Source organism: Ambystoma mexicanum, chromosome 5q, assembly GCF_040938575.1.
Source record: "Ambystoma mexicanum isolate Mex_15411 chromosome 5q, UKY_AmexF1_1, whole genome shotgun sequence".
NCBI classification, from domain to species: domain Eukaryota; kingdom Metazoa; phylum Chordata; class Amphibia; order Caudata; family Ambystomatidae; genus Ambystoma; species Ambystoma mexicanum.
This window is the reverse complement of record NC_090933.1, coordinates 874,819,527-874,838,305: the sequence shown is the minus strand read 5'-3', so window position 1 is coordinate 874,838,305 and position 18,779 is coordinate 874,819,527. Positions and strand designations below refer to the sequence as shown.

The window sequence follows — 18,779 nt, the reverse complement described above, 5'->3', positions numbered from 1 at the left end:
CCTCCAGGGGTGGCAGGTCTTTGTATTCCTTCCTACCTGATTGCTGGTTTCCTCTGGGTGCTTAGCACCCTGTGGCTATGTGGAAGGGTGAGGTGATTGTTCACACCTCACCCTTCTTGTACTTTGTAGTGAGGAGAGACCGCGTGTCTCTGTGTTGTGGGGGAGAGGAGAGCAGGCTTAGGGGGAAGGCAGCTGCCCCTCTCCCAGGCTTGCCGGATGGTACCAGCAGTTACCCTGCCTCGCTTTGAGCGGCCCTGCAGGATTGCCCAGAAGTAGACTACCTCCAACAATACAGTGGGAAATTCAAGGGAAAGATCAAAAGTCAAAAGAAAGTTCCCAAGAGTCAAAAAGGCAAAGAAAAGTCCCTCTTAGATTGAAAACTGATCTCTTAGAGGGCTGGTGACACTCCATTATTATCATAATTCCCACGCTAAGAGTTGGCCAGCTCTCTCCCTCCCTCTCCCCAATACACCCACTGCCTGCTGATCGGACAAGAAGTTGGGAATGTGGATGATGGAGGCTGAGGGAGGAGAAAGATTCATCATCCCAAAATAACAAGTGAGTTTAACTTCTTCAATGTCCTTAAAAATCTAACAACATGGCAGTTACCCTAATTGTTCAGATAACTATAGGCACATATATATATTTGAGTTCTATATTTTATGGTGAGTCAGAAAATACTAATCATATCTCGGCACGCCTTTCCTGGGAGGAGCTACCATTTTTATTGATTTACTCCTGAGCTGAGTTAGTCATAAATCTGACCCTCCAGGTTTCAAACCTTACTTCCATGACCTATTACCACACCAATTTTCCATTCCCTCAGAATTATGGGAAGGCCGGAATCATAATTGTCTTTATAACTCAACTTGTATACATCACGCAGGATTCATATTTACACGAGACAGGCTTCTTATCCCCTTTAATATGAGTCCATGATGAGGTCACTGAGACCTATGATTCTCTTTTAATTAAAGAAAAGGTGGCACAATCTTAATCATATGGCAAGGCATCACATGTGCCCCTCATCTTTACACTAGCAGCAACCTAGTTTTAAGATTCATTTGTGTTCTTGTGACCTGACACGAACATCTGCTTAATACCTAATGTTTTATCATCCATTAAGGCCCATTTCTAGAGGTCGAGTCAGCCCTGAAAAGGTAATTTCTTTTGGCAACTAATGCACAGCTAATGGGGAGACCTGACCTTAAAGGTAATCTCTGCTGGCTGTATTATCTATAGCTCTCACAATTTGCATCTAATTATCTGCTATTTCTTTACATGTCTAACTGAACCCAGTCTGCTTTTCCTGGGGGGCCCAGCCCACAGGTCTTGAGTTCACATTTTCAAAGGCACAAACCTTTCAGTTAAGTAGGGAAAACACCAGCTGCATCCATACTTCAGAAAATACAGATTTAAAACAACAAGATGTGCTTACATGTAACATTTAGCATTATATTTGGGCGTGTTGTTTATAATACAATCTTTCTTTACATACAGTTTGGACGGATATAAGTTCACTTTAGGTATTATTCGCACATAGGCCACAGTTGTAATTGTAATTGTCTATTTATACAGCACTCATACACAAGTGGAATGCTTCAAAGCGCATCAAGGCGGGAAGGGCACAAGGGAATACAGTAGTCATTTTTAGGCCTTGATGTTTCCGAATGATCTACATAGAAATTTCGTGTTCACTTCTCCAAGTAAGCCTTTCAATTTGAATGTCAGTTTATTTGTGAAAAATAAGTGTCTTTCTCTGAAATATGTCACTTGGCTTCACTTTTTAAATGTAAGGGACAATTCATCTTTTTTATTTTTCAAAGGCACAGCATTTCAATATATCTTTACCCATGTGTACTGCTGCAGTTTATAATCTTTCAAAAGGTGCCTTTTCCCAGTTTTCACGAAGTCAGCATCTGCAGCACCACATGTTATTTACCATAATTTGGGCATATTCAGCAGTTTTAAGCTTTCACTTGCACACTGTCAATTTTAGTGGAATGGACTATGCCCATTTCTTTCCATTTAACTAGGCCTTATGCCAGAAAGCACTGTTTTGTACTGGCTTTTATACTTCAATGGAACTCCACATAAGCCAGCTTCACTCTCACAATAGGGGCCTAGCATGGCCTCTCCATCTCTGTCACTTCAGGGCTGTCGTTCCACCCCATAAGTCCCTCCCAGGGTCTTTGACTCAGTTGTCCCATAGAAAAGAGCAAGGGAGGGTGGGGCTATTATTTTCTTTTTGCTTTGGCCCATTCCATGAATTTCCTTGTTGGAGCACGTCTGCTCTTTTCTTGTCGTGAGGGAGTAGTGCTCTGGTCTGCGCTCCACTCTGATTGGATTTTGGGGTTTGGTCCTGGAACCCCTCCCTTTTTGGAACTTCTAACCTCAGGCTGTGAAGGAAATGAGTTATTGCGTCTGCAGAGAGTAAAATAGAGGTTAAGTATATTATACAGTACTTCTTACCCCCAATAAATAGGCATACAACTTGAAAAACAAAACATCACATAGCGCATTGACATTTATTTCCCATACATGAACATTTCTACAGATATTATTTTTTTTCCTCCTGGTTTTTATACATTCTTTGTGAGTATCATTTCCTTTACTCCTGTTATTGTGCGATATTCTACATCTGGTTTGCCATCCTTTTCTTTCATCTTCAGATGGTTCCTGGGCTCTACCCTCACTGGGTACTTCAATCAGTCATTTCTCTTCCGTATGTTCTCCTTTACGGATGCAGATCTTATAGGTGACAGGAGAGATTGTATCGACAATTTCAAAGGCACCGCTCCAAGAGGGGAGGAACTTCCGCTCCTTGGTCTGGTTCCTTTGGAAATTGTACAGGTAGACCCTGGCTCCTACTTCCTGCTCCTTCTTGGTAGTCTTTAAGTCGTAGTAGACTTTCATTCCTCCTGCCGACTTTTCTAAATTGCGCTGAGTGTAAGCAAAAGCATGCTGAAGGTGTTTCTATAAATTCTCAATTTACTCATGGGTACTGGACGAGTTGATGAGGGTCTGCTCTTGAGTTCTGTAGAGCAGATGCTGAGGTAGCACCACTTTACGTCCAGTCGTGAGCTCAAATGGAGAGATTTTGGTTGCAGAAGATGGCATGGACCTAATGGCAAGCGGTAGTCAGATGTCCCAAATAGATCCAGAGTCTTCCACAAATTTCTTCAAGATGCCCACAGTTGTTTTATTGTACCTCTCAACTCCCCCACCCGAGGCTTGGCGGTAGGCAATGTGGAGTTTTCTTTTTACCCCCAGTATCTCCCACATCTTGGTGTTCACCCACCTGGTAAAATGACTTCCTCAGTCCGACTCAACCCTTTAGGGAAGGCCGAAATGAGAGAAGACATGGTTGATCATTAGTGCGGCGGCTGTCTCCGCCTTACAATTCGGGCGCTGGAAGTCATTCTACCCACTTGGTTAACAAACATGTCACAGTCAACATGTACTTGTTACCTCTAGAGGAGAAAATCACTGGCCCAATGAAATTGACTTACAAATTCTGACCAAGGCAGTGTCATTCCCCTTTTCTGTAGGGGAGCTATGTGTGTGAGAGAACTTGTCTGAAACTGAGCGCACACAAGACACTGTAGGCAAGTCCCTGTTAACGCGCATGCCAGAGTAAATACAACCCTCTAGGGAAATAGGCAAAGAGATAGCTTACAAGGATAACAAGGTTTAATTGTACAGAATACAAAATATCAGCAAAGGACTCTGTTGCTTGAGAATGTTCTGGTTCCAGTTATTACAATCAAGGGTTTAAGGGCACACGCGCCACATGTATACAATAAAAACTGGCCTTGTTGATTGGTGGCACTATATAAATGGGCTTGCTCCATAGGGGATGCCAGGCTACAATTGGTTCTCTTCTCTGCTGTCTGTCAGTTCCCGCATGGGTCAGTTGAGCTCATCCCTCCACGGAGTGAAGGTCAGGTCTCTCATAAGTTACATTGTAAAAACAGTGATTATATGCTAAGCCTACTACTACATCACTATGGCATGCACCTGGGCGGCTCGTGGCTGGTGCCAGGGGGAAGGGAGGAAGAAATACAGTCACAGTGACCCACACATTCTGTGCTCTGTTGATACCATTCCTCTCGCCCCCAAGGCTTCCAACCTCATTTTGATCTATAATTTATCCCTCCCTGTACCTTGCATTACAAATGATGTATTTATGTTACAAGGTGAAACAGTCCCTCATGCTTAGATCTTTTATGGCTAGTGGGTTTACAATTTGGCTCTGGGTAGGCGGGATGGGGGCTAGTGGCCTGCTGGCAGCTTGGCTGTGATGAATGGGCATTGCAAGGAGCCTGGTATTGTCCCACGTCCTTGCGGGGTGCATTTTTCCGAGTTATACTAAGTTATTGCAACAATGGAGGGACAAGAGGCTGCTTCCGTGAGAACTGGTTATGCAGACCCATCCTGTCTTAATGATCTGGGCCTCGTCAAGACCTTTCATGGAGCCCTAAGAGCTGTGTAGCTGTGTCTCCTCCATAATTACAAAATGGCAATTCTTTCTGTACTCATACTGGGGTTATTGAACTATTGTTTGTGCTATAATATGTCTGCACCGAGTTTCGTACCCAGCACACAGACTTCTACTGGCTCTTCAAATGGCAGGCACAGCTAGCTTCTAGATTTCTCACTCTCTGTCTCCCACACAATGTTTCAAGCCTTTGGAGCTCTCCCTCTCTCTCTGCTTGTTGTTCCTGGCCTAGTCCAGAAGTAGACTACTTTCAGCAATAGAATGGGAAAGTCAAGAGAAAGATCAAAAGTCCCAAAAAAGTTCCCAAGAGTCAAAAAGGCAAAGAAAAGTCCCTCTCAGATTGAAATCTGATCTCTTATGACACTCAACTATTATCATTATTCCCACGCTACTGATTGTCCAGCTCTCTCCCTCCATCTCCTCCACTATGCCCACTGCTGGCTGATAGGACGAGGACTTGGGAGGGTAGATGATAGAGGCTGAGGGAGGAGAAAGACTAATCATCCCAAAATTACAAGTGGGTTTACCTTCTTCAGTGTCCTTAAAAATCTAACAATATGGCAGCTACCCAAATTTTTCAGATAACTATAGGCACATATATATATTTGAGTTCTATATTTTATGGCGAGTCGGAAAATACTAATCATATTTCGGCACGCTCTTCCTTGGGTGAGCTACCATTTTTATCAATTTACTCCTGAGCCGAAATAGTCACAAATCTGACCCTTCATGATTCAAACCGTACTTCCATAACCTATCACCACACCAACATTCCATTTCCTCAGAATTATGAGAAGACCAGAATCATAATTTTCTTTATAACTCAACTTGTATACATCACACTGGATTCATATTTACATGATACCGACAGGCTTTTTGTCCTCTTTAATATGGGCCCAGAATGAGCTCACTGGGACATATGCATCTCTTTTAATTAAAGAAAAGGTGACCCAATGTTAATCATATGGCAAGGCATCACATGTGCCCCTCATCTTTACACTAGCCCCAAACATTTTTAAAGATTAATTTCTGTTCTTGTGACCTGACACGAACATCTGTTTATCAGCAAGGTCTGTTTCATACACAATGTTTTATCATCCATTAGTGACTTTGAAGCCATTTCTAGAGGTCGGAAAAGGAAAAGGAAAAGGTCATTTCTGTTGCCCACTAATGCACAGCTAATGGGGTCATCTCTGCTGGCTGTGTTATCTACAGATCCCACACTTTTGATCTAATTCTCAGTTATTTCTTTGTATTTCTTACTGAACCAGGCCTGCGTTTCCTGGGGGGCCCAGCCCACAGGTCTGGAGTTCAAATTTTCAATGGCACAGACCTTTCAGTTCAGTGGGGAAAACACCAGATGCATCTATACTTCAGAAAATACAGCTTTAAATCGACAAGATGTGCTTACATGTAACATTCAGCATTATATATTGGAATATTGTTTATAATACAATCTTTCTTTACATATGGGTTGGACAGATATAAATTCACTTTAGGTATTATTCACGCATAGGCCACAGTTACATAGAAAATTCTTGTTCACTTCTCTAACAAGTAAGCCTTTCCATTTGAATGTTAGTTTATTTGTGAAAAGTTAAATGTCTTTCCCCGGAATATGTCACTTGACTTCACCTTTTAACTGTAAGGCACAATTTCTCCTTTTTATTTTATTTCAATGTATCTTTTCCCATGTGTACTGTTGCAGTTTCGAATCTGTTAAAAGGTGCCTTGTCCCAGTTTACACGAAGTCGGCATCTGGAGCACCACATGTTATTTCCCATTCATTGGGCCTATCTAGCAGTTTTAAGCTCTCAGGTAGATTCCCTTTCACTGGTGCACCTGCCCATTTTTGTGAAATTGACAAAGCCCATTTCTTTCCATTTCACGAGACTGTATGTCGGAAATCACTGTTTTGTCCTGGCTTTTATATTTCAATGGAACTCCACATTAGCCAGCTTCACTCTCACAGTAGGGGGCTAGCATGGCCTCTCCATCTCTGTCACTCTGGGGCTGCCTTTTCACCCCACCAGGGCAAAGGACCATGAGAGCGTGGGCAGAACACCCTTGCCCTAACCCAAGCATACAGGAGCTGTTCCTGGAAACGTATGAAGTTCTTAATGAAGACTACAGTGCAATTACTGGAATCTTTAGCCACTGCCTGGGGAGGTGGTTTAATGGCACGGATGTGCCAAGAGTGATCTATACTGTAAGTGCCACACTTTGTTCTGACTAAGAATAGATCAGCCTGCGTTTACACTCAAGTCCTGTGGAAGGGTTACTGCTAAGGCAATAAAGGTCTTTGCTTGGACACTTGCATCTCCAACAGACTAGTAGAGGTCTCTGCTACAAGTTCCAACATACCAGAACAGCAGGGTTATATTGCACTCCATCAGTACCCACAGGCACCTAACAAGTGACTAAAGCAGGAATACTCGATTCTGTAGAATTCCAGAGTCTTGGTTAAAAGAGCCTACCTGCACCTGCAAAATCCTACAAGTTATTGTTCCCCCTTTGCCCTCAATGGTTTCCCATCTTTCTCTGTAACCATGAACATGAACTTTGACTGACCAAAACCACTTCAATGTGATTACATAAAACTACTGCATGAAGATTCAGGGCTTCACTGCAATCATTATTATTTATTATGATTATGATTATTATTATTATTATTATTATTATTATTTTTATTACTATTATTATTGTATTTATTGAGCACGGACCTAGCTTTGGGAAGCAATGGAGCACTTTACAATCATAGGGGGAAGAACACAGAGAAGGAAGCATAGAAAAGAGATCTACAAACAACCAGGGGGAGACATTGGGGAGCAGATCACAGAGTCCCATGTAGGGTGGGGGGTGCACAGTGTGTGGACCTAGGTGTTTAAGAGGATCCTTTCCTTGAAGAGAAACATTTTCTTTCCTGAGCTGTAGAAGTGATGGAGCAAGTCTGATGTTTAAGGGGAGGAGGTTCCAGAGTCTTGGACCATAGACGGCAAAGGCCTGTCTTCTGGGTCTTTCCTTCCTGCATAGTCTTAATTGAAGTCTGCATTTCCCCTATTTTTGGTGGATCGTAGGCTTCTGGAAATGCTGAGATTCTCAGTGAGGTAGCTTAGGTACTTCAGGATGATAGCCTTGTAGATGATGCAACAGGATTTGAAGATGATACGGCCTGAAGTAGGAGACAGTGCAGTTGGATGACGATTGGGGTGATGTGATTAAATTTGCACAGTTCTTTAATGAGTCTTGCTGCAGCATATAGCATACAATTCATGGGTGCCAGGGTAGTCGCACGAAGGCCTTCCAAAAGTGCATTACCACCATCCAGGTGCAAAAGGACTAAAGTTTGGACAGCAGATCTGAAGTTGTTTTTTGGAATGAAGGGCTCAGTTTTTCACAGTAGAGAAATTTGCTATCAGGCCGTTTGTGTCTTCTTTGCTATGTGTTGTATGAACGTGAGGTGTCTGTCGATGTTGAACCCAAGGGATTGATTGATTGATTGTTTATTTATATAGCACCTATACACATGGTTTTTCAAAGCGCTTCAACGCAGGGAGGGAACATGGGTTGAAGTAGAGGGAGAAGGAGAAGAACAAAAGAAGCGATTACCATACTAGGCCTGATGACATTTCAGATAGTGCTGGAGGGGGTGAGGGAGGAGAAAAACAAACGGGAGGGGGAGACAAACAAGTAGCTAACAAATTGGTCAGGTGACATATCTGAAAAGCGTAAGTGCTAAGGATTACAATGAGGGGAGGGGAGAGGGGAGAAGGTTGGACAGCAAGAAGAGGGAATACGAGTCGGCAGAACATCTCAAGCCAACAGGGGACCAGGAGGGTGGGAGGGGAGGCACACGGACATCACAGGGGACCAGAGGGGAAGGAAGGGGGGCACATAGACATCACAGGGGAATAGAAGGGGGTGCTGGGCACTGTGGAACAACATGGGGGAACAGAGGGAAGGTGGGGGGCACTGATGAGCAACAAAGGGGGAACAGAGGGGAGTGAGGTGCACTGAGGAGCAACACAGGGAACAGAGGGGGTGGGGGGTGCTGATGAGCAACACAGGGGAACAGAGGGGGTGGGGCACTGAGGAGCAACACCGAGGGAACAAAGGGGGGTGGGGGGCACTGAGGAGCAGCATGGGGGAACATAGGGGTTGGGGGCACTGAGGAGCAACACAGGGGAACAGAGGGGGCTGGGGCACCGGGGAGCAACACGGGGGAACAGAAGGGGTGGGGGCACTGTGGAGCAACAAGGGGGAACAGAGGGGGAGGGGGCACTGAGGAGCAACACAGGGGAACAGAGGGGCATGGGGGGCACTGAGGAGCAACACGGGGGAACAGAAGGGGTGGGGGCACTGAGGAGCAACACGGGGGAACAGAGGGGGGCTGGAGGGTGCTGATGAGCAACACAGGGGAACAGAGGGGGGTGGGGCACAGAGGAGCAACACGGGGCACAGAGGAGCAACACGGGGAACAGAGGGGGTGGGGGGCACTGAGGAGCAGCATGGGGAAACAGAGGTGGTGGGGGCACTGAGGAGCAACACAGAGGAACAGAGAGATTTGAGGGGAACTGAGGAGCAAAATGGGGGTACAGAGGGGGTGGAGTGCACTGAGGAGCAACACAGGGGAACAGAGGGGGTGCGGGGCACTGAGGAGCAACATGGGGGAACAGAGGGGTGGTGGGCACTGAGGAGCAACACGGGGGGAACAGGGAGGTTGGGTGGAACTGAGGATCAACACGGGGAACAGAGGGGGCTGGGACAATGAGGCGACACACAGGGGAACAGAGGGGGTGGAGGCACTGAGGAGCAACACGGGGGAACAGAGGGGGGTGAGAATTGTCCCTAAAGCGGACAGGGAGCAGACAGGGGCCTTAGAAGTGGGCCTTTGAGGCAGTGGGCCGGCTCCCACCTCCCAGTCCCACCGATTGGATGAAATAGAACAAGGTAGCCAATGGATTGGGACCGGGCAGGCTAAACAAGTGACATCGAAAAAACAAGTAGCCATCTTTGAAGGGATGAGGGCTACATGAATATGGGACTAAGACACTCATAGTGGGCTGAATATCACCACACACAGCACAAAAGCAGATTAAAACACGGGTTTCAGCACACATGCTTCTGTGCGTGAACGGCTGCATTTTGAATGCGGTGAATGCAGAGAATGCACAAAAATTCAGGCAATGTGGTTACATTAGTTCAGATCGATGCAGAAGCCAGTGGCAGTAGAGGAAGCACGCGGCTTACCCTGATTTGGTGCCCAGCTGTAGGTTGTGTCCAAAGTCGGTGAAAACAGCTGATTCCAGTGAGGTATGCGCGCGGAGAGCACGCAAACAGCTGTGCGCAGGATGTAAGTGAAGAAGTGAAGGTCAAGTAGCCAGCTGGGTTGTGAATTCATCGAGGTTCACAGCAAAGAGCCAGGTTGGATGTCAGGGTGTTTGGTGTTGTTGGACAGCAGTAGAAATTCAGTCTTGGAGCGGTTGAGCTTTAGGTAAGCACTGGACATCCAGGACTGAATCAATATGAGGCAGGCATTGAGCCTGTGGATGTCTTTGATGGTGGAATTCTTGAGGTACCACCGACGGGTTGCTGCCAAACTCAGAATGAAGCCCTGTGTATTGGCGAATCATGTTGAATTTGTTGATGAAGAAAGAGTTGATGGTGTTGGATTTTTCAGGGAAGTTTGCTATCAGTGGGTCATGCAGCGGGTTGATGCAGTGCTTGATGGCTTTTTAAAGGGCTTTGCTTTCATTGAAGTCCTTACCTATGGTGTTTTGGTATTAGTTGGCCTTGGTAGTGTTGATCAATAGCCTGCATGTTGCATGGAGTTCCTTGAGCAGGGTGAGGTCGGATCTGCAACAGGATATTCGCCAATTCTTTTCTTTTTTCTTATGGCTTATTTGTTATTTGTTGAGGTTAGTTCTTGAGTGAACCAGTGTGCTGAAGGTTTAGGCTTGAGGGTGTGCTGTTTCACTGGGGCATGGTGGTTAATGCTGTTTGTGAGGGTGGTGTTGAGTTCTTGGAGAAGAGAATTGCAGTCCTGATTAATCAGAGGTACATCAGCCCATGTGAGGTTGAGTTTGGTGAGGTCTTCTGTGAGAGCCTCCACTGGCAAGTTCTTTCACGATCTGAAGGCTTGATTGCTTGGATTGCAATGGGTTTGCTTGAGAGGTGTGGAGTGACTAATCTCAAAGGGGATTGCCAGATGGTCTGACCAGTCGAGTGGAATAGGAGAGCTGTGATGGAGGGTGGGCAGTGTGGTGATGATGAAGTTGAGGATATTACTTTTCCTGTGAGTTGGTCCTTTTGTGTGCTTTGTGAGGTTTAGTGGGTCAAGTAGGCAGTGGAGATCTTCCTTCACTGACTTGGTTTCTGGGATGCCATGGGATGTTGAAGTCGCAGAGGAAGATGTTGTTGGCCTGTGTGAGAGACATGGTTGTAACCAAGTATGTGAAGTCTTCAATGAAGCAGGTGTTGTGCTTGGGTGGTCTGTGAATGAGATGAAAAGTGATTGTGTCCATCGGGGAGAGCAGGAAGTGACAGGATAGGTTTTCAGAAGAGCCAATGGTGGCGACATTCAGTTGGGTGCATGGCCATGATGCCTTGTGAATAATAGCGTGGCAGCCACCAGTCTCATCGTACAATTCTGTAGTCATTGAGACTGAGGACATTTAGGGTGTGGTTAGCGGTGGATGTCATCCAGGTCCCAGTATTGAAGATGGCATCCAAGTAATGTGTGGTGATGAGGTTGGCGATGCCAGCTGCATGGTTGATTGGTGGGATGACATTGGCAAGCATTAATTTGTGTGTAATGTTGGATGATGGAGTGGTGATGGGGTGAATGGTGGTATGGCTGAGGTTGATGCAATGCAGTTCCATGATGTTACTGGTGAGCAACGTAAGATGCAATGGGTGGTGATGGTAGGAATGGGCTGTTGGGAGAGACGGGTGAAACACATATTCAAGTAGCTTGCCTGATGTTAGAGTGGCAGGGTTCTGGTCCTGGGTCCTCCCGGTCTGAACAAAACCAAACAGGAATTGACCCTTTCGTCATATGCCCTTCACTTCAGACACTTCGGCAAGAGATGCCCTTAATCTAAGAGTTAAAATCAGAAAGGAAGAGGCATGGCTAAGAAGGTGGGTGGGGCTTAGGTTAGGTGACCCTGATGCACTTGCTCACCAACTGGACAGGAAAAGAGGCTGGCAGGGGAAAAAGGGTGGCAAAACAAGACGGCACCAACAGATTAGCAGTGATTGACAGGTGGGTGGTGCTTAGGCCATGTGACCTAGATTCACTTGCACTTGCTCACCAACTGCCACCACTCAGTTTGAACCTTGCCAGGAAGGGTGTTCCACCAGAATGACGAAGGCTCTACATCCCAGCCCAGTGTTTTTCTGCTTTCACTACATCCCATTTTGCCCCGGCTTGTGTGCCCCACCTCTGTCACTCACACTAAGCACAGTCATCCTCACCACCTCATATGCTACCACTTGATCCTTTCAGTATCAATGTTATCCGACAATGTGTATTATATGAAAATGTGACCAATAAAGTCTGTACCCTTGTAAATTGTTATTACTTTTCTGTAAAACTTACAGTAATCGTTGCCTCTCAACATCTTTCAAAATTAATGTATACTTGAAACATTGAAAAATAGAGATTTAGTGAAAATGTTGATTTTGTGATAGCTGTGATTTTTCAACGTCTAAATGTAGTTGGAATGATTAAAAGGAGCACTTGTGATTAAAAAGATTTTAAATATTGATTGCTTTCCAAAATTACTTCCCTCAAGATTAATTGTCCCCTGGTTTTACGTGCATTTGTGTGCTTTGATGTGGAGGAAGAAACCACCAACAGATAAAACCAAAATATATCTTTCATCTGTACTGTTTGTGATTATTTCATCTTGGGAGAATGCATAAACTGCTTCTTGTCAAATGCCTTTTATCTCATGTCATTGATGTTAACATTGTTTTGACTTTTACTTGTAATAGAAACTGTGTGGAGCGTGAGTGAATTGAACTGCAACCTTTGCTGGTATGAGACATCACAACATTCTGCAAAAAAACTTTATTTTAAGAAGCTCCCAAAAATAATATTAAAAAGTGAGGAGTCTATACTAAATGGTTCCTCAGTAGATTTTCAGTATTTTGGTCAAATCTGATGTACGGGTATGCCGGCAACAAAATGCAGAAAATAAGACCTTTCGCCGGTTAAAACAACGCATAGTTTAACACCAGCATCTACTGTTAAGCTAGTGTTATGCCAATGGATGCCTTTCGAATGCGGCTGCCTTTTGAGCCGGGTAAAAGCAGGCAGATTTTATGGGAATCTATTGTGCATGCTACAATCGCTAATTACCGGAGTCATTTAAACATGTACACAACCGTAGTGGAAAAGTGAAGAGTAAAGACGCTAATGCCTATTTTTTAGACTTTGTTTTCCCACCACGTGGCAAAAAAAAGTTAACATTTACACAAAGGGGCCAACCTGTACTTAAGTGGAAATGGAAGTGGTCCTCCTCTGCAACATAGGATACAATAACACCCGGTGAAAGACAAAGAGATTTAAATGTAATGCGGAAATGCAGCACTGCATTGAAGTTTTGCAGGCAGTCAGAAATTGGGTCGTTGTAATATCTAAGTTCATAACCTTCACATTCCTCAACTGATTGGCAAGTCAGTGCATAGACTTGGTAAAATATAGGGTTGCACAAGGAGAGTTAGAAGATCTGGAAAAATCATCAGTGAAGCTTCCTCTGCAGTATCATGATCGCTTCAGAAGGGCGGTATTCTGGGGCAGTGCGGTTCTTTGTGTCCACACAGGAGTCAGAAGGTAAGATTAATTGGTAAGTTTATTCCAAATATGTTACTTGGTACAGAGACACTGGCACATCCCATCCAGCCAGCTTCCAGTTTTAACTGACACACCAGGAATCCTCAGAGCCACTCACACATCAACACTCCAAGTGACATAGCTACATTCCACACACCTTGCTGTCCATGACATCACGACCCATAACTCACATTACAGCACCTTTCCCTCTAGTACCTAAAGGAAACCCACCAACAACAAAGCTCTTCACAAAATCCTATGTGTAGACAGCACACAGATCAAATAAGAAAACAATAGCACAACTAATCCAGATGGGTACACGGGCCAATACTCAAACAACACCCACCTAAGAAATTAGATGCAACAACACCCAAAAACCACATGAAAATGGAATACACATGGGAAGGAAAGTGTGCTCACCCGCACAAACTACAGGCAACGCACTATAGAGAAAGCAAAGGAAACTCGCTACCACTCACTCCACTCCTTCCTTACAACAAAAGTGACACACACAAAGAAGTTAGGGTAACCCCTAGAAGTTAGTGCAACCCCATAATTCAACCAGTAAGCGGGCTCACCTCGGAACATGAGAAATGCCTAGCAACTAACAGCCCAACAAGTCCATGACCTGCACTTGACGTCTGACCAGAACCCTCTGCATTCAATAAGCCCTGTCTGTAACCAACAGTCACACCAGACTACAGAACCCACAGGGTATTCCATAGCCGCTCACACTGTAATCCACAGTAAAATAATGCTCTACAATTAATACACCCAGACTGTAACCAACAGTCACCAGCTACAAACCCACCCGGCATTCAGCAGCCAACCACAACTGTAACCAACAGTGTAACAATGCACCACACTCACACACCCTGACTGTAACCAGCAGTCACACCACACTACAGAACCCGGCCGGAACTCTGTAGCAGACCATACTGTAATCCACAGTTAAAATGCTTTACTCTTAGCCCCACCTGACTGTAGCCAACAGCCACATCAATTACAGAACCCGCCCGGTGTTCTGTCATCTCACACAACTGTAACCAACAGTTTAAGAATACACACACTCACATGCTCTGACTGTGAACAACACTCACTAAATCTTAAAACTACAGAACCACCCGGTATTCCATAGCTGCTCACGCTGTAATCCACAGTAAAATGACAAGGCAAAAACACATAACACATAACAATTTGCTATACCATAAAACAGCATGAGTGTAAACATTAATCTTGAGGTGGAAACATTTGGAAACCTATTGCGTTAAGTCCTCCAGAACCCCGCACCCACATGTCCAAAATGTCCCAGACCCCAGATGGGACACCCCACACCCGCATGTCCATGAATCCCCTTAGAAGGAAATCCAATGGACGATAACGTGACCCAGCGGGGGAGTGGCCACCCTGCCAGAGAAGGGAACAACAGTCCCCATGTGCGGTGAACGCACCACAGGGAGCAAAGCCACAGGCAACACCAGTAAACAAACCCCGGTATAAAAAGGGGAGGAGTGGCAGCAGACAAACAGCACCGCAAGGAAACCTCAAAGCCTGGTGTTAGGTGCATCGGGCCATGGGAGGCGAGCGGCACACAGATCAGATGCAGGGAGCGTCTCTCTTAGGGAATCCGATGACGACTCGTGGAAACCCTGGGATTCAGAAAACTGTCTGGAACCAGCCAGGACATCAGCGCTGGAAGCTCCAGGTACGTCTGGTGAAAAGGGGTTTGGGGGCTGATTAAAGGTATTAAACAGTTGCAAATTAGCTAACGACAAGTGCAAATTATAATTATTATTAATTATAATTGTAAAAATTATTTATAATTGTTTTGACTATTTAATGAACCAAATCACATGCTCTCTGATTACGAGCCCGTTTTTGTTAATTCCAATAGCTTTGGGAAAGTCAAAGTAGATGGAAAAAGCACAGCATACATAGGTTATGCAATTGTTTATGTATAACACAGTTGTGGGCTACCTAAAACACTATGAAGAGTCTATGCATGCAATAGATTCATACTGAACGACAGGCTTGTTCAAAATCAATCAGCTTGCACAATTGGACACATAAACTTAGCAAGTGACCAACATAGAAGGACAGACACAGTGGGCTGACACTTGGGAAAAGACCAGGGAAGGGGAGTGTCCCCCTGGTAGTGTGGGCTTCAAAGCCCTAAGACGTGAGAAAAGATCAGGGAAGGGGAGCTTCTCCCTGGCATTGTGGGCTCCAAAGCCCTGACATGTGGAAGAAAACGGGGAAGGGGAGTGTCCCCATGGCAAATATTTCAAGGACGGTGGATGTAGGAGGCATCACACGACTGTAGGAAGACAGCCAAATATTGTTTATTTTCCCTGATAACAGTTTTGACACATTAGGTGTGAGAGTCAGACTGTTTTTTGGACATCCTAACAAAGCCTGCTGCATTATTTAGTTGTGTTGAAGCAGGGAAACCCCTCATAGAATTAGGGACAGTGAGGCATTTTCCTCCCCTCATTTGATTTAAAATAAAATGCGTTGTGAAGCACACTACTGTTTCGGTGTCTTGTTTATCTGGCATCTCACACTCGGCATCAACATCCAGAGAAACAGAGTTTAACATACAAAGCCTGCCTGCAGGGAATAGAGGTTGCGCAAGGAATGTAAATGTAAAATACTGGCTGTGTTCACTGTAACCTACTTATGCCTAAAAGAAAAAGAAAAAGGACTAGTAAACTTCATCTGGAGTGTAGCAACCACAAGCGCATTAGGAAAACTTGCCATGGATAACTTGGATCTCCTCGCAATCACTGAAACGTGGCTCCACGACGCCGCAGGTCCTGCACTCATGATTGCCATACCTGACAATTACAACATACTAAGAGTCGATCGGCCCAACTCCAAGGGAGGGGGCCTAGCCATCATTACCAAAATAAAATTAGATGCAAGACTCACCCCTCACCTGGAAATAACATCTTGCGAACTTCTCTCGGGCAAAATACCTATTTCTAATATTGGTACACTAACTGTACTACTAGTGTACAGACCACCAGGTCCATTAGGCAACTTTGAGGATGACTTATCTAGCCTCCTTACTAACTATATCAAAGACACCACCCAACTTCTTCTACTAGGTGACTTCAATCTGGGATTTAATGATAACGAGGACAAGCAAGCCTACTCCATTCAATCTATACTAGTTGATCATGGCCTCATCCAGAAAGTCCTAGCCCCTACACATATAAAAGGACGGACTTTAGATTGGATAGCAAACCGAAACTGTGATACTACCATTTCTAATATCTTACCTCAAACTTGGACTGAGCACCACCTCATCTGCTTCTCATCAACTATAGAGCATCCTAAACCAAACAACCAGGAAATAGTACCACCCATGCCAACTAGAAGTAAAAAAGAAATCACATCCGAAAAATTACTCCCACTCCTCCTACCAACTCTCACTACTAGCGATATTAACCCTGACCCTAATATGCTAGTCGAGACATTTAATAGTGCCATGTCCAAAGCCTTGGGTACAATTGCCCCGATCAAACAACGTAAAAGTAAACGAGAATCCCATCTCAACTCATGGTTCTCCCCGCACCTTAAAGAACTACGAATCCAAAAACGTAAAGTCCAAGCTATCTGGAGGCATACACCCTCAGCGGAGAATAAAACCCTTCTTGACAACCTTGCTAAAAAATATAAGAAGGAAATTATCCAAACTAAAAAAGACTCACTTAATGAGAGGATTAGCAAAGCTAATTCTAATTCTAAAGAACTCTTCTCTATCCTGTGGCAAATGGAAAACCCTATTGCTCAAACAGAAAACGTCCCCAAGGACAAACATTGGTGCACTAGCATCCAAAATGCCTTAGCTAATAAAATTGCAACTCTACAAACTAAAATTGCAAAGAAGAAAGCTTCCTTGAGCCCTACAAAAACCCATACCACACTCAGATCAGTCACCCAAAGTAGCTACGAACCCTTCAGATTTACCAACATTTCCATTCTGGAAACTGAAAAGGTGATCTCATCACTAAAGCCTTCTAATTGCCAAGGCGACAATTGCCCAGCACAAGTCATTAAGGACGCAGCAAGAGATTTAGCACCCTTCATCTCGAAACTAATCAACGCTTCCTTCAGAACTAGTACTGTACCCACTAACCTCAAAGAATCCTGGGTACTGCCCCTGCTTAAAAAACAGACCCTTGACCCAGCTATCCCAACCAATTACAGGCCTATCACCACGGTGCCATTTCTCCTCAAAATCATAGATAGAGTAGCCTACCTCCAGATCCAAAACTATTTGGAGACGCACCAACTACTAGGATCTCGCCAATCTGGATTCAGACCACTTCATGGCATTGAAACAGCACTCATTGACCTTAAGACACAAATCGACGAGTTGAAGGATAAAGGTAAAACAGCTATGCTCCTACTCCTTGACCTATCGGCAGCCTTTGACCTGGTGGACCATGCAGTGTTATGCAACCACCTAGCGTCTGCCGCCCATTTCTCAAGTGAAGCAATAGCCTGGGTACAATCCTTCCTAGCCAACCGTACGATGAGAGTGTTCTCCCCTTTAGCATCAGCGGACCCAATTCAAATCACCTGTGGCGTCCCACAAGGTTCATGTGTCTCTCCCACTATGTACAACATCTTCACTAAGCCACTCTTTGACAGACTGGACAGACTGGGGGTAACCTATACCAATTATGCGGACGACACGCAGATCCTCATACCACTATCTAGCAACTTTGTCGAAGACTCAGCTCTAGTAAACAAGATCTACCTCCTCATTCAGGCATGGATGGCCTCCCAAGGCCTCTGCCTGAATGACGGCAAAACAGAGATACTGATCCTGGGTTCCGACTCCATCCTCAAAAAACTCAGCCATAACTACCTTGCCTTCAACATAGATGGCAACATAATTAAAGTAGCAACTGAGGTAAAAACACTAGGTTTCTACCTTGATTCTACTTTATACCTCAAAAAACAAGCTAATTCCCTAGCCTCCTCCACAGCTTACACCTGTAAATTAATTTGGGCCTGCAGACCTTACCTCTCCACAACTAATTGTATCACACTAGCCAATGCCCTAGTAATGTCGAAATTGGACTATTGCAACACCCTCTATACTGGCTCCAGTAAAACAGTCATAAACAAATTGCAAATACTCCAGAACAATGCTCTGAGAGCAGCCCTGGACATACCCTGCAGAGCCCATATTTCTAACATCAGGAAAGACTACCACTGGTTAAAAATTAGCGACAGAGACCTCCTCAAGACGCTATCCCTTACCTATAAAGGTCTGAACAACACTGCACCCCCTATATCACGGCCAGACTGACTAGAAAATCCTCTTCTCACCATACCAGAGCTTCCAACCACCTCCTACTTGAAACACGCAGATTCAGACTATCTAAAGCGGGGGGAGCAAGTTTCCCTGTTAGAGCTGCC

At 44.8% G+C, this 18,779-nt stretch overlaps 1 long non-coding RNA gene across 1 annotated transcript in view; it reads right to left on the bottom strand.

Moving 5' to 3' along the window:
• The window catches only part of LOC138498653 (uncharacterized), a 123,372-nt gene that overhangs the window by 27,615 nt on the left and 76,978 nt on the right, over window positions 1–18,779 (bottom strand). The window lies entirely within an intron of this gene.